Here is a 16261-nt window from a genome sequence, read left to right as displayed (position 1 = left end):
TAGCCCGATCTCAAATATATTTTCGAGAACACCGAGGCTCCCTTGAGTTGATCGAACAAGTCATCAATACGTGGCAACGGATATTTGTTCTTTATCGTCGCTTTGTTAAGGTGACGATAGTCGATGCTACAATCGCATGGTTCCATCCTTCTTCTTCACGAACAACCCGCGCAAGCACCCAAGGCGAAAAACTCGAGGCGAGCAAAACCTCTATCCACCAATTCTTGCAACTGAACTTTCAACTCCTTTAATTCCGTTGGTGCCATACGATCACGAGCTATCGAAATTGAGTGGTACCGGTACCAATTCGATGCCAAATTCTAATTCCGAGCAGTGGTAAACCCGCAATTCTTGGGAAAACATCCGGTATTCACAAACCACGGACACAGATTCGGGTTTCTTCTCGATTCCTTGTCATCGAGTACGTCGCAAAGTGCGCCGCACCCTTTTCTTACATATTTCCGGCCAACATCGCCGATATTACGGTGGCAACCCTTTAAGTCCGTGGACTCAACCCGATTATTTCATTATTCGCGCACCTCAAATCGATAGTCTTGCTCTTGCAATTTACAACCGCATCGTGCATGGTCAACCAATCCAAACCAAGAATAACATCGAACTCATCGAATGGCAAAAGCATTAAGTCCGTAGGAAAACAAGAACCTCGGAACACTAGGGGACTTTTCTTGCACACTTTGTTAACAAGCACGTAATGACCCAAGGGTTTGACACCGAATTACAAACTCGATGAGACTCAATGGGCAAAGTCTTCTTTGGATGCTAAGGTTTCACATATATATGAATGAGTAGAACCGAGGTCAATCAAAGCAATTACATTTGTATTGAAAAGAGTGAAAGTACCGGTAATAACATCGGAGAGGCGGCATCCTCGGCGTGCGTATGGCATAAGTCCTAGCGAGAGCACGAGCCTCGAGATCGATGGTAGCATCTCTAGATCCTCTCGACCGCCAACGACATTGCCCATATTTCTAGGTGGTCTACCTCGGCGATGGTAGCACCGGGTTTGCACTCGACTTGCATTCTGCTCATGCATCCTCGGGCAATCCTTCATAAAATGGTCGGCCGATCCACACTTATAGCGGAGAGATCACGAAACCAACAGCTCCCGAATGCCATTTGCCACAATGTGGACACTCCGTCCTCTCTCGGCGATCATTTCCGCCACCGTGATCGAGGTGACTCGTGTGGTCACGGGGTCGATCGCGTCCTCGTCTAGAAAAGCCCAAACGCCTCTAGACCGGCTCGCATCATCTCGAAATCTCTTGATGCTTGTTGAAGAGACTTTCCGAGGACCTCTTTCGAATTCTCAATCCCCACATCAGCTTTTTGTTTCTCCTTTCTAAGCTCTTCGACTTTACAAGCTCGCTCAACAAGTACTACGAACTCTCGTATCTCGAGAATGCCAACAAACATCCTTATATCATCATTCAGCCCATCCTCGGCGCGTTTGCACATAATAGCTTCGGACGAAATGCATTCTCGCAGCGTCGGCTAAGCCTCACAAACTTTCGTTCGTAGTCGGTAACGGACATAGAACCTTGCTTAAGATCAAGGAACTCCCTCGCTTTTGGTCGATGAATCTCGATGATATACTTTTTGAACTTCGGTTAGAAAGAATTCCCAAGTCACTTGCTCTCTAGGCACCACAAGTCGAGTACTCCACCAATAGTAGGCGGACTCACGTAAGGAGATGGTACACTTTAAGCACTCATCGGGTGTATGAGGATAGCTCATCAAGCACCGGATAGTGTTATCTAACCATAATTCAGCTCGCTTCGGCATCATCATCATCCGTAGCCTTAAATTCAGTGGCCCCATGTTTTGAATCCTATCGATTGGGGCTTACGACCTTATTTGGTCAGATCACGGAGGTATTGTAGGTCTTGGGGTTGCATTAAATCGGGAATGGAGGTGGTGGAACAGTAGTGTTGGTTCGAATGTATTGATTAAACCATTCGTTCATCACACTATAAAAGGCTTGCCTAGCCTCGTCATTAGGATTACTGGCCATAGGTTGAGAGTCCTTGGCGCTGTCCCTTCTTGCGCGGAGCAGGCGCCACACTCTCCACATCATCAGCTATCGCTCGGTTGGGATCGGGATCCATTGCTATAAACAAACATGAAGTCAAATTGTCGAATTCATCACACTATCGATTCATCATTTAATGGCATGTATAGCTAGACCCCAAACACATCACGGTAGTCCTAGAATCGACTAAACCGTGGCTCGATACCAATAAAATTGTAACACCCCAAACCCGAGACCATCGCCGTGTCGGACCCGAGGGTTAACAAACCAAGTTCACATGTTTTTGCCCACCAATTTGACATTTCCAGTCAGGCTGGAAAACTGCGTCACTGTCGCCTTAAAATCATATCTCGAGTTTCAAAACTCGGAAACTGGTTTCGTAAATTTTCCTGAATTTAGACTCATATATAAATCCATGGATTTATTTCTAGGATTTTGGTCGGGCCAATTGGTACAGTTTATTAGTTAAAGTTACCCAAGTTACAGGGATCGACTGCTCTGACCTTCGCGCGGTATAACTTGAATATCTCTCTGCACAGGGCTTTAATGCTGGTGTCGTTTGTTTGTAATGAAACTAGACTCAAAATGGAATCTGTACATATAAGGTATATCTCCTAATTCTTTTGGATAATTTATAGTGAATTTTAAAGTTGCGACAGGGAACCCAGAAACCATTCTGGCCCTGTCTCACAATAGCTTTAATATCTCTTAACCTGTAACTCCTATGACCGTTTCGTTTCTTCCATATGAAAATAGACTCATCAAGGTTCATTTACATAGCTTATTCACTATCTAATTCCATTCCTATGAATTTTGGTGATTTTCACATTCATGCCACTGCAGCTGGCAGCATCTGTTTTAAGATAGGACTTACCTATTTGGTGGTCTCCATGATTCAACTAGCCTTACCATACATAGGTTCATATATGATCATTTTAACCATGCCAATGGCTGATCATATGACCAACATTCCCATTTCAAGCCATAGCCACATCATGACACAAAATATATACATACAACCCACAATTAGTCTAAGTTCATGCTTCCTTTTCGAGCCATTTTATGCGGCCGTACATACTTACATTACAACATATTTAACAAACAAGGGTAGTCCTATACATGCCATCTCAAGTTCAACCAAAATTTATACCAAAATGGAGGCTTGATAGTGTGGATGACTTGACTTCAACGATCCCAAATCCGATTGCCTCGGCGAAATCTAGAAAACTAAGAGCCAAAGCAACGGGGTAAGCATTTTTATGCTTAGTAAGTCTCAAGGAATATAATGAACTATAATTTACAGCAATACATTCACATAGCCAAATGCATCATTTCATTAATACACATTCTTACTTCATACTTCATCATTATATAAGTTCGCAAAGCATCAATCAATTCAATAACTGAAATTCATTAGTCGATTGAGCGAATGTTGCTCAAACACGTCGACTTTACAATGCACATATAACGTACCTTATCCTTTGGGCTTTCCGAGTGTACTAATTAAATTCATTTCAGCAACCAACACTCACCTCCAGCCCAAGATTCTTGAATATAACCGGATATAATCACGTGCACAAATGCCTTGGTCTTAGCCCGATAGAATAACTTCATACGAATGCCTTGAGCCTTAGCCGGATATAACCACTAGCACAATTGCCTTGGTCTTAACCGGATATAATTTCAACATAATTGTCTTGGGCTTAGCCCGATATCATTCAATTTCTCATGCACATACATCAATAATCATTGGACATACATATTTCATTTTCGTTACTAAGGCTCAAACACAATTAATATCATTAGCATATTCGCCGGGACTTAGCCGGGTGGAATTCAAATACTCATACACACATAATCAATAATCATACACATCCATATTTCATCTCACATAATTCAAGTAAGGTCACTTCTTGAGGACTTACCTCGGATGTTGTCGAACGGCTTTTTCGGCTATTCGATCACCTTTTCCTTCCCTTGTCCAATTGTGGCCCTCTTAGCTCTTGAGCTAATTCAAACAAATTCAATTTATTAAAACCTCATTGTGCTTGCTTATGGCGAATATGACAAGGATTTTAAATGGTCATATGGCCACTCTTTAGCTTGAATACACAATGGTCATGCACATTTTATACTACATCAAGCAATTCAATACAATTTATTTGAGCATCAAGGAAATGCTAAGGCCTTCAATAGGCTACCCAAGGCGAATATTCATGTACATGTTGAGGTCAATTTTGCACTTAATACCTCACAAAAACAGCATGCAATCTACTAATTGATGCTTTGCACATTGTGGCCCAAAACTTATAATATAGCATCAAGCACTTATATGTGTGCTAGGCCGAATTGTGCTTGCAATTTCACAAGCATTCTTCCACATTTTCTTCTCTAAATCAATATATTCATCACTTAGCTCATAACCAAACATAATGTGCAATCATATATATGCATTTATGAGCATGGCCGAATTTTCAAGGTGTCCATAGCCATCCAAAACACAAATTTTTAACTAACATGCAAGAAGCATGAATCATGCTCAAGAATGCATCATGGCCAAATATGACAATCATGCTCCTTTTCAACTTTAATCATGATAAAACAAAGAAAACTCAAAATCTTACTCATGAGTAGAAAATCCATCATTGCATGCATCATCATCAAGCTTCACACTTAGCATGCAATGGCTTTATCACCATAACAACTTTGCCCAAATACCATTTCCATGGCATAACAAAGATTTGAGCCATGGCTAACATGCACATCAAGTTAGTGACCAAGTCATGCATGAAACTCCAAACACAACCTCATACATACCTTAATCTTGGTACAAGTATGGCCAAATCTCCTTCTAGTTCTCTTCTAAACCAAAAATGGAGCAAAATCCCTTTCTTCCTCCTTATGATTTTCGCCAAAAGATGAGAAAGGATGAACAAATTTTTTTGTTTTCTCTTCTTGGTTGCACGGCAATGGGGGAATGCTACTCTCTCACACACATTTTTTTTTCATTCTTTTCTTACCCATGCTTATTTGTTTATGATTTCTCCCTAATGCCCAACAAAACATGTTTCATGACATGTTTAGCCCATATCTCTTTGTCATGGCGGCCATCACTTGTAAAAAGGGAATTTGACATGCAAGTCCATTATTTTGCATGCATGCTTTAATTAGTCATCACATATTTCCCTATCGTACTTTCAAAGTTCACTACTAAGTCCTTTCTTATAAATTAGCACCTAATTAATAAAAATCGAGACACGAAATATTTACGCATACCAATTCCACATACAATAAGCACGGAATATAACACTTAATTATTCTTGTGACTCGGTTTCGTGGTCCCGAAACCACTCTCCGACTAGGGTCACATTCGGGGTGTCACATGGGAGACCGAGAACTCTATGAAAGAACGATATCCAAACCTATTTACCGGTAAGATTTTCGGGGACGAAAATTTCTTAAGTGGGGGAGAGTTGTAACAGCCCAAAATTGACCCTAGTCGGAATGTGGTTTCGGGACCACAAAACCGAGGCATAAAAATAATTAAAAATTTATTTTGATGCCTATAATATGTGTGCTCATGTATGACATTTTATGATGATTGATTTAGTGTTATAAAGGTGAATTTCACTAGAAAGGACTTGTGTGAGAAAATTTAGAATTGAGATAGGCAAATGTGGAAGTGGTCTATTGATGCACACTAGGAAATGTTGTCCTTGCATGTCAAATTCCCCAAATTTGACTATAGTGGCCGCCAAGGTGGGCATGATGGGCAAGGAAAACATGTTTCCAACATGTTTGGCTAGTGAGTTATGTAGGAAGTATTATAATAAAAATAAGCATAAAAAATGAAAAAAAAAAGAGAAAGATGAGCTTGGATGCCCTTGTTGCCGTGAGTGTGGAGAAAGAAAGAAGAATTTTGTTCATCATTTTCATTTCCTTTGGGCTGAAAATTCTAAGGAGGAAGGAAGGAATTCTTGTTTCATGTTGGTTTGGAAGAGGTTTAGGAGGAGGTTTGGCCATACTTGTACCTAGATTAAGGTAAGTTTGATGTTTTGCCATGAGATTCATGTATATTTTAGTTGCTAGCTTGATGTTCTTGTTAGCCCATGGTCCAAATCTTTGTTACGTCATGGGAATGAAATTCGGCCAAAGTGAATATGGTGTTAATGCCATTGCATGCTAAATATCAAGCTTGATAATGATTCATGTGATGGTGGATTGAGGATTCTTAGATTTTCTTTTAGCATTTTTGAATGAGATACTAAGCTCTTTGTTTAACCATGACCAAATTGAAACGGTATGGTGTTGTGGTATTCGGCCATGTTATATCCATAAGTATGATTCATGCATGTTGCATGGTAAGTAAGATTTGAGCTTTGGATATGTGTGTATATTTGGATATAAGCCACTTGAGAATTCGACCATTGCACCTACATGAATATATGTTTGCACATGATGAATTGGTATGACATGTATACTATTTTAAGGTGTCTATTTGCTTGTGATGTTGTTTGGTTATGAAATAAATGAGAGATGTGTATAGAACTACAATATGTAATCGTTAATTAGGAAAATGTATGCTGTTTTTTTTGTGTAGTATTAAGTGTAAAATTGGCCTCCACATAGACATGCATATTCGCCAAAGGAAGTAGATTGGTGTGCATGTATTCGGTTAGAGGCAACCATATTGAAGCCTTATCTTGGCTTAGATTGTTGACCAAATGGGTAATAAGTGAGGATGGTTGCGAATATACAAACATACATATGCATGTGTAATTGAATTATGAATGTTTAGCAAGAGGGTTAAACTAGTTGATTTATTGATTAAGCTCAAGGAGTTAAAGAAGGAGAATCAAGCAAGGGAAAGACGAAGGTCATCGAGTAGCCGACTTGGACTGTTTTACCCAACACAAGGTAAGTCATTAAGCGTATATTTGGTGTTGATTTAAATGATCAATATATATATGCAAATGTGTTTAAATGAGTTGGTGTGTAAATGGAAATGTATGTGTATGGAATGATGCCATTGTTGAATGTATAAAGGCAGCAAAATACATAAGGTATTGGTCTCGGCACTAAGTGTGCGGGTATAAATGGACACGGTGACAAGATTGGCACTAAGTGTGCGGGTTTAAAATTGTACAGCACTAAGTGTGCGAGTTTGATTATATAGCACTAAGTGTGCGAGTTGAATACATATAGCACTAAGTGTGCGGATTCACTATATGCTCTTGCATTACAATTGGCACTGAGTGTGCGACATTTATCGAGCTAATCCGGACAGCGGATCGGGTAAGTACCTCGAGCTCATGACGAATAGAGAATACGTTCATGCTTGGGGTTGAATTTGGTAAGCCTTAAATCTATGTGATGATTGAAATTGTATGGTTGTGCTGGAAAATGAGTTAATGTGTAAAAATGCTTGATTATCTTGTTGTGTAGAATATGAAATGTGGATGTATGAATTGATGCGAGATTGGACCGAAAGGTCCGAGGTATTATGGTATAGATTCGATATGGACGAGTACCTAGCCTCATTTGTTGTACATGTAGTAGTAACTTTATCGATGGATTGATGAATGCTTATGACTTACTGAGTTGTAAACTCACTCGGTGTTTTTCTTGTCACCCATTTTAGGTCTCTCGGACTCGTATTGTTTGCGTGATCGGGACCGTCGTTGAAGTCATCACACCGGCTGAAATCTTGTGGTATTGTTTTTTGTTGTTGAAGAACATTTGGCATGTATAGGCTATTATATTTTGTCGAATTGTGGGTTGTAAACTTTAAGCCATGTGAAAATGGCCTATGTGGTCGTCGAGTGGGATGCTAGAACCTATAGCCACGAGTCTTAGAAACTCAAATTTTGTTAAGGTGGCCATAATTTGTGTCATGTATGATGGATGATTAAGGCCAAGGAAAAATTCATTAAATTGGCATAGTCTACTGCAGTAACTGTTGCGGACAGCAGCAGTGAGATGAGATTGAAAAATCACTAAAAATAGTAGAAGTAGAATTAAATAGTGAGTAAATTATGGAACTGAACCTTGATGAATCTATTTTTATATGGATGAAACGAAACGACCATATGAGCAGTATACTGGGAAATATTAAAGTTCTCGTGAGACAGGGCCAGAACGATTTCTGGGTCCCCTGTCGCGACTTTGAAAATTTACCATAAATTATCCAGAAATAATTAGGAGTCATGCCTTATATTTAAAGATTCCATTTTGAGTCTAGTTTCATTAGAAACAAACGGCACCAGTATTAAAGCCCTGTACAGAAAGATAATCAAGTTGTAACGCGCGGAGGTCAGAGCAGTCGATCCCTGTAACATGGGTGACTTTAACTAATAAACTGTACCAATTGGCCCAACCAAAAATTCTAAAACTAAATCCATGGATGGGTATATGAGTCTAAATTCAGGGAAAATTTACGAAACCAGTTTCCGAGTTTTGGAACTCGAGATATGATTTCTAAGGCGACGGTGACGCAGTTTTCCAGCCTGTCCAGAAATGCCAAATTGGTCGGTACTTTAAGAGGATTTGTCTCGCTAACCCCTCGCGTCCGACACCGGCGTCGGTCACGAGTTAGGGGTGTTACAATGTACCAGAATGAAATGTGTAGATTTCGTCAGTTGAACAATGACAACCCAAATTGCATCTTTCTTCTTCAGAGAATGGGTAATCTCGATACAAAATCCATCGTCACTCTATCCTATTTCCACTACTATATCATCACATGTTGAAGCAATCCCAAAGGCATTTGATCCTCTGCTTTCACTTGCTGACAAACCAAACATTTTGATACAAACTATGAAATTTCTCGTTTCATACCTGACCCCCAATATAATTGTTCCAAATCGTTGTACATTTTAGTGCTTCCTTGATGTACAGACAAACAACCATTATGTGCTTTGTTTAAAATCTTCTAAACAAGCTCGAGATTTTTCGGTACACAAATTCTTCTTCGGTACATCAAACAATCATCATGTCCAATTTGGAACTCTGAATCAAGAGTTGACTCACACTGAACTTGTTTGGCTTTCAATTCATTATTGAAGAAATAACGGTCTCGCTTTCAACTCAGCTACAATCGAACTGTCATCAGACAAAGTTAACTGTGTATTCATCGCACTCAAAGCAAATAATGACTTTCTGCTCAGAGCATCAGCAACCACGCTCGCTTTTGCGGGATGATAATCAATTACTAGCTCATAATCTTTCTATAATTCAATCCATCTTCGTTGTCACGAATTCAAGTTTTTTTGAGTCATTAAATATTTTAAGCTCTTATAATCTGTATATATGTGGCATTTCTCACCAAAAAAGTGATGTCACCAAATCTTTAATGCGAACACAATCGCGGCAAACTCTAAATCGTGTGTCGGATAATTCTTTTCATGTGGCTTCAACTGGTTAGAAGCATAAGCTATAACTTTGCCTTCTTGTATCAATACACAACCCAGACCGTTCAACGACGCATCACTGAAAATTATGAATTCTTTGCCCAACTCAGGCTGTACTAACACTAGTACTGACACTTCTCAAACTATACAAACATTACATTTTTCTGAAGTAATCAAGTCATCGGTGTTGCAATCATAGAAAATCCTTTCACAAAACGTTGATAATAGCCAGGTAGTCCTAGAAAAATTTGGACTTCAGATACATTTCTCAGAGGTTTCCAATCTATAATTGTAGAAATCTTGCTCGGGTCAACTCTAATACCTTCAACTGAAATGATATGCCCCAAAAATCCAATCTCTCGAAGCCAAAACTCACATTTACTGAACTTTGCAAACAATTGCTTATCTCTCAAGGTCTGTAACACTATTTTCAAATTCTTGGCATGCTTGGATTCATCTCGAGAATAAATCAGAATATCATCAATAATTACAACCAGCAATCTGTCTAAATATGGTCTGAAAATTAGATTCATCAAATCCATAAAAATGGCAGGAGCATTAGTCAATCCAAAAGGCATAACAAGGAATTCATAATGTTCGTACCTCGTTCCAAACGTTGTCTTCGGCACATCTAAGTCTTTAACTCGCAACTGATAATAACTAGATCTCAAAACAATCTTTGAAAACACTGTTGCACCTTTCAACTAATCAAATAAATAGTCAATTCTCGGTAGAGGATATTTATTCTTGATTGTCACTTTGTTGAGTTTTTGATAGTCTATACACATTCTCATAGAACCATCCTTTTTCTTTGCAAACAACACTGGTGCACCACAAGGCTAGAAACTCGGTCTTGTGAGTCCTCTATCAGTTAATTCTTGCAACTGAGCTTTCAACTCTTTTAACATTGTTGGAGCCATTTTGTATGCAGCTATTGATATTGGTGAAGTTCCCAGTACTAAATCAATAGCAAATTCAACCTCTCTGAACGGTGGCAAATTCAGTAACTCTTCTAGAAACACATCTGGATACTCGCAAACAACTAGTACATATTCAATCTTTGTTTCTGGCACTTTTGTATCAAGAACATATGCAAGATATGCATTGCATCCCTTTTTCACATATTTAAGAGCTAACATCGACGAGATTACAGCTGGTAAACCCTTCAAATCATTTGATTAGATTCAGAGAGTTTCATTATTCTGAAATTTCAACTCAATTATCTTTCGTCTACAATTTACTACTGCATCATGCAACTTCAACTAGTCCATACCTAGAATAACATCAAACTCATCAAACAGCAACAACATCAAATCAACCAGAAAACAGTAACCCCGAGTCATTAACGGACAATTCTTGTAAACTTTGTCAACCAAGATATATTTGCCTAAGGGGTTCGACACTTTTATAACAAAATCAATAGAATTAATAAGTAAATTCTTACTAGACACTAAGTTCACACATATATATGAATGAGTTGATCTGGGATCTATCAATCAATTACATCAGTTTCATAAAGTGAGAATGTACCAGTAATAACATTTTGAGATGACGCTTCTTCGCTAGCGCAAATAGCATAAGTTTGGGTAGGTGCACTAACCTCTAATCTCCCAATAGCATTTTGTGTTGCACCTCTACCACCACTCACATTTCTAGCATTATAGAATGGTCTTCCTGTCGCAGTTGTGTTGCTTGGTCTTGCACTTTGAGATTTATTTTTCTCATCTAACTCATGAAGTGTTTGTGTGAACCACATCTAAAACAGGCTTTACCATTCAGTCTACACTCTCCAAAATGTCATTTTCCACATCATCCACATTCAAGTTTATTCGGTTTAGCGTTACCCACACTTGCCATTGATACGGCGGGAGTTTTTAAACCCATAAATTGTTTCCCACGATCTTTATTAGAGTACTCCACTGACGTATTTGATCGACTATATGAATCTCAGAATTTCTTTGATGAAGAGTGATAGGGTTTATTCATCGATCTTTTTCTCGAATCTCTAGCTTCAAAATCAGCCTTTCTCTTTTTTTTTTCCCAATTCTTTATCTTTACAAGCACACTCAACTAATACAGTGAATTTCTTTAAATTCAATATTTCGACCAAAAGTTTAATATCTTCGTTCAGCCCGTCAACAAACCACTTGCACAATATCTCTTTAGTCAAAACATACTCTCAAGCATATTTACTTAATCATGCAAATTCTCTCTCACACTAGGTTACAGTCATGCGGCCTTATTTCAGTTCTAAAAACTCTTTATGCTTTTGATCTAGAAACCGTTAACTAATGTACTTTTCTTAAAACTCGGTCTGAAAGAACTCCTAGGTGACTCTCTCTCTTGGCACCCCAGATATTAATGTATTCCACCACTGGTATGCAGTGTCTCTCAAGAGAGATATAGTACACTTTAAACATTCAGTCGTTGTGCTGGAAAGTTCATCAAACACTCGTATCGTATTTTCAATCCAAAACTCGACTCTCTCAAGATCATCACCAACATTAGTCCTGAACTCTTTAGCCTCATACTTACTAATTTTATCGGCTAGCGGCATATTCAATTGTATTGGATCAATAACTTGAGGAACTATGAGGATTGATTGAGGATTTGGAAGGGATGGAGGTTGTTAAGCAGCCGGATTTGTCCAGACATATTGAGTGAACCACTCGTTCATCATCTGGAAAAAGGCTTCTTTAGCCTCACCTCTGTGACTACTCGACACGGGTCTAGATTCGAAAAGTGATGTCCCTTGAGTAGGAGCTGGCACATTACTCTCAACATCATCTGCTATAGCTCTTTCACGATCCATAACTACATAAGAACATAGTTTATAATGTCAGGATTCATCACACTATCACAGGTTATATATGGCATGTATAGCTAGACTCTCACATACGCTACGTTAGTCCTAGAATCGACTAAGCCATAGCTCAAGTACTAATAAATGTATCACCCCTCACTCGTATTCAACGTCGGACTAAGGTTTCAGAGCATTACTGGACTTACAATACATATAAATATACTTTTCTCATACATTCATTTATTTCATACAATCATCATTCAAATTCAATCTGTTTATCCCTTATATAAGCCTTCGAGGCCTTAAACATGCTTTGGGAGTGATTCAAAACTAAAATGATAACTTATGAAACTTTTACGAAACATTGAAAAATTTCTCAAAACAAGGGACACACACTTGTGTGGTCAGGCCGTGTGTCTCACACAGCCACCAGACACGACTGTGTCATAGGCTGTGTAGACATTCGAAATGGAAGCACATAGCCATGTCCTAGCCCGTGTCTGAGCCCGAGTAACTCTCTGACTTGGGTCAAACGGCCAACACACACGCCCGTGTGGATAGCCCCTGTGCCCTAAAATTGGCCATACACACCCTTGTGCCAGGCCGAGTCTATATTGTAGGGTATACTAACTTATGCCACGTGGCCAAGACACACGCCCGTGTGTGAGGCCATGTGGAACATGTTGACTTGTTTTCAAAATCAACACAAAGGGACACACGACAGTGTAACATGACCGTGTGTCACACACGACAGAGACACACGCCTGTGCCTTTGCCCATTTGGACAAAATAAGCCATTTTGCCACCCATTTTGCACATACCTATACAAGATCAATTGGTACCATTTGAAGACACAAATATGCAACCCAAAGTCATGAACCAATACACAATCATACTATATCCATTTCAACCAATTCGTTACTCAATTCAATGCCATTTACCTATTCAAATACCTATCAATTCAACTTGCCTTACTATACATAATTCGCATATATATTTTATTTAGTTAAATCGTTCCAAACATGCATTATTAATTCAACCTCATTTACTCAATATAGGTCAATTACCTAACTCAAATCAAAGCCATTTACACATCTTTATACATTAACAAATTCATCATCACAAGCCAACTCAAATGGCCAAAATATATGTTTATCAAACATACCAAAATGAAACAAGCCTATACATGCCATATACCATTACACAACTCAAAAGTACCAAATAGATGTTCGATAGTGCGGTGAAGTCTCTGACGATCCACGGATCCGAGCTAGCTTCGTAAAACTATAAAAACATCAAAAAATAAACAAAGTAAGCTATAAAGCTTAGTAAGTTCATATGTAAATATGAAATAATCACAACATTCATCATTTCAAAATGGATAAGATAATTAACATTTAAAGCATCAAACAATGGGCTAACATAAAGTTTATCCATGTCATAACTCATAAGTTCTCAACTTCTTCTAACTTGTTACTTGAATTAGTTTTCTGTACATTCCTGTACCGGTACTTATCTATTTCGTGACTATTCTCTTATCAAACCACTCCAATTTATAAATTCTTATGATACAAATACTTTAATTTTTCGATGCCATAGGGAAACTATGGTCTTACACATACTTTTCCAAGGCCCTACTGTGGTCTTACATTCACATGCCATGACCCTGTTAAGGTCTTATTATCTGATTTGCCATAGCCCAGCTATGGTCTTATTCAGCATCTCGTTTACTTTAATCGTACATTAAATTTAATATCTCCATATTTATCTATTATAATAAATACTATCTCAATTTCATCAATCAAATAAATAGATACACATTTAAGTTTAATTATATGAACTTACCTCGTATACGGAAATAACGAAACGGATCGACTATTCAATTAATTTCCTTTTTCCCCGATCTAAGTTTGAATTCCTCTTTTTTTATAACTGAGCCTTGAAGTAGCCGAATGATTGCCCTAAAATGGATTTCTTCCTCCTTCATATTCGGAAATCAAGAAGATGAATGGCTTAAAATTTTGTTTTGTTTTAATTAAATTAACCTTTATTTACTAATTACTATTTTAACCTTTGTTATATAACTTGAAAATCATTAAATAGTTGTCCAAAATTGTCCACTTATCTTTCAAATGGTTTAATTACCATTTAATGCCACCATATTTAAAAACCAAAGCTATTTGATACTTTTAACTAATAGAACAACATTTTTGCATTTTACGCAATTTAGTCCTTTTTCTCAAAATGAGCAATTAAATGATAAAATTTCTTAACGGAATTTTCACACCAACATGATATCATACTGTAGACATTAAAATAATAATAAAATAATTATTTTGACCTCAGATTTATGGTCCCAAAACCACTGTTCCTATTTGACTAAATACAGGCTGTTACAAAGCATGTAATGCTTACTCCATTTTATTTTCCCTGTTTTATAGTGCTTGGAAGCTCGCAAAGGTTGGATGAACATTGGAGCACTGTCACACTATCAACTAGCTTATTTTGGGTATACATAGTAAAATCATTTTGGTATAATGGCATGTATAAGACAACTTGACCATTAGTGGCTAGATAATGATGTTTGTATTCTAGCCATTGAAATGGCTAGTAATAGTTGTTTTGATGTACTTGTAATGTCATGTTATGGTAGCTAAATATATGTTAAGTGGTTGTTCAAATTATGCCTAACATATTGAATAGACCAAGGTAAGATTATACACATGTATGCATGCAATGATATGCCATGTTGAATGATGGAAATTGCTTAATTTGAATGATTGAATTGGTTGGAATGTATTTGGTATATTTTAGTGCAGGATGTGATAGCCCTAAATGGACCCTAGTCGGAAAGTGGTTTCGAGACCACTAAACCGAGTCATAAAAATAATTAACCGTCATAGTTGATGCTCATTATATGTACATATGCATGTGTGAAAATTTCATGTTTGAATTTTGTTAATTGTAAGTGAATTTTATCAAATAGGACTTATGTGAGAAAATTTAGAAATGTGCTAGGCAAATGTAAAGTGGCCTAATAATGCATGTTGTGAAAATGATGGGTTTGCATGTCAAATTACCCAAAATTAAAGCATAGTGGCCGGCCATGCTATGGGTGGAAATATGTTGTAAACATGTTGTGTTAGTGTGTTATGTTAGAAAGAATAAAAAAAAAAGGGTTAGGATTAAAGTAATGCAAAGGGAGGAGTGATGAAAAAAAAATTGTCTCACCCATGCCCCCCCCATTGCCGTGAATTGAAGAAAGAAAATAAAAAAAAAAAGTGTTCATCCTTGAACATCTTTGGCAGAAAATTTTAAGGAGAAAGGAAGAAGAAAGGATTTTCTTGCTTCTTGTTCGGTTGGTTGGTGTTTAGGAGGAGGTATGTTTGGTGTTGTTCCATGAGATTCATTCATATTTTTTTATTTTATTTTATTTATTTGTTAGCTTGAGTTCTATCTAGCCCATGCTTTAGATCTTTTCTATGTGATGGAGATGATATTCGGCCATGGGTGTTGTCTTCTTGGTTGATGTTTGATGTTGTGGTGATGAGGCATGAAGATGGGTTAAGTTTCGGCTAAGGAGGATTTGTGATTGATGCCATTTGCATGCTAAATGTGAAGCTTTGTAATGATACATGTGGTGGTGGATTTTCTTTTTAGCATTCTTGAGTTAGGCCTTAAGTTCTTTGTTTAACCCATGACCAAAATTTAAGTGGTATGGTGTCTTGATGCATTTGGCCATGGTAGGAAGTAGAAGAGAAGCATGGTTGTTGATCATGTTATTTGGATGAAAATGGTAGTAAGGTGAAGTGCAAATGTTAGTATTTGATTTCTAGAGTATATATGTGTATTAGCCGAGTTTTGAACTTAAAACGAATTGGTATTTAGTCAATACAAGTAACCATAATTGTAGAATGTATGAAGTGTTGCAATCGGCCTCAACATAGACATGCATATTCGGCCATGGAAAGAAGATTGGTGTTGCATGTATTCGGTTAG

The sequence above is a fragment of the Gossypium arboreum genome, chromosome 10, assembly GCF_025698485.1.
Source record: "Gossypium arboreum isolate Shixiya-1 chromosome 10, ASM2569848v2, whole genome shotgun sequence".
NCBI lineage: Eukaryota > Viridiplantae > Streptophyta > Magnoliopsida > Malvales > Malvaceae > Gossypium > Gossypium arboreum.
The sequence above is the reverse complement of the archived record's forward strand: the minus strand, read 5'-3'. Positions refer to the sequence as shown.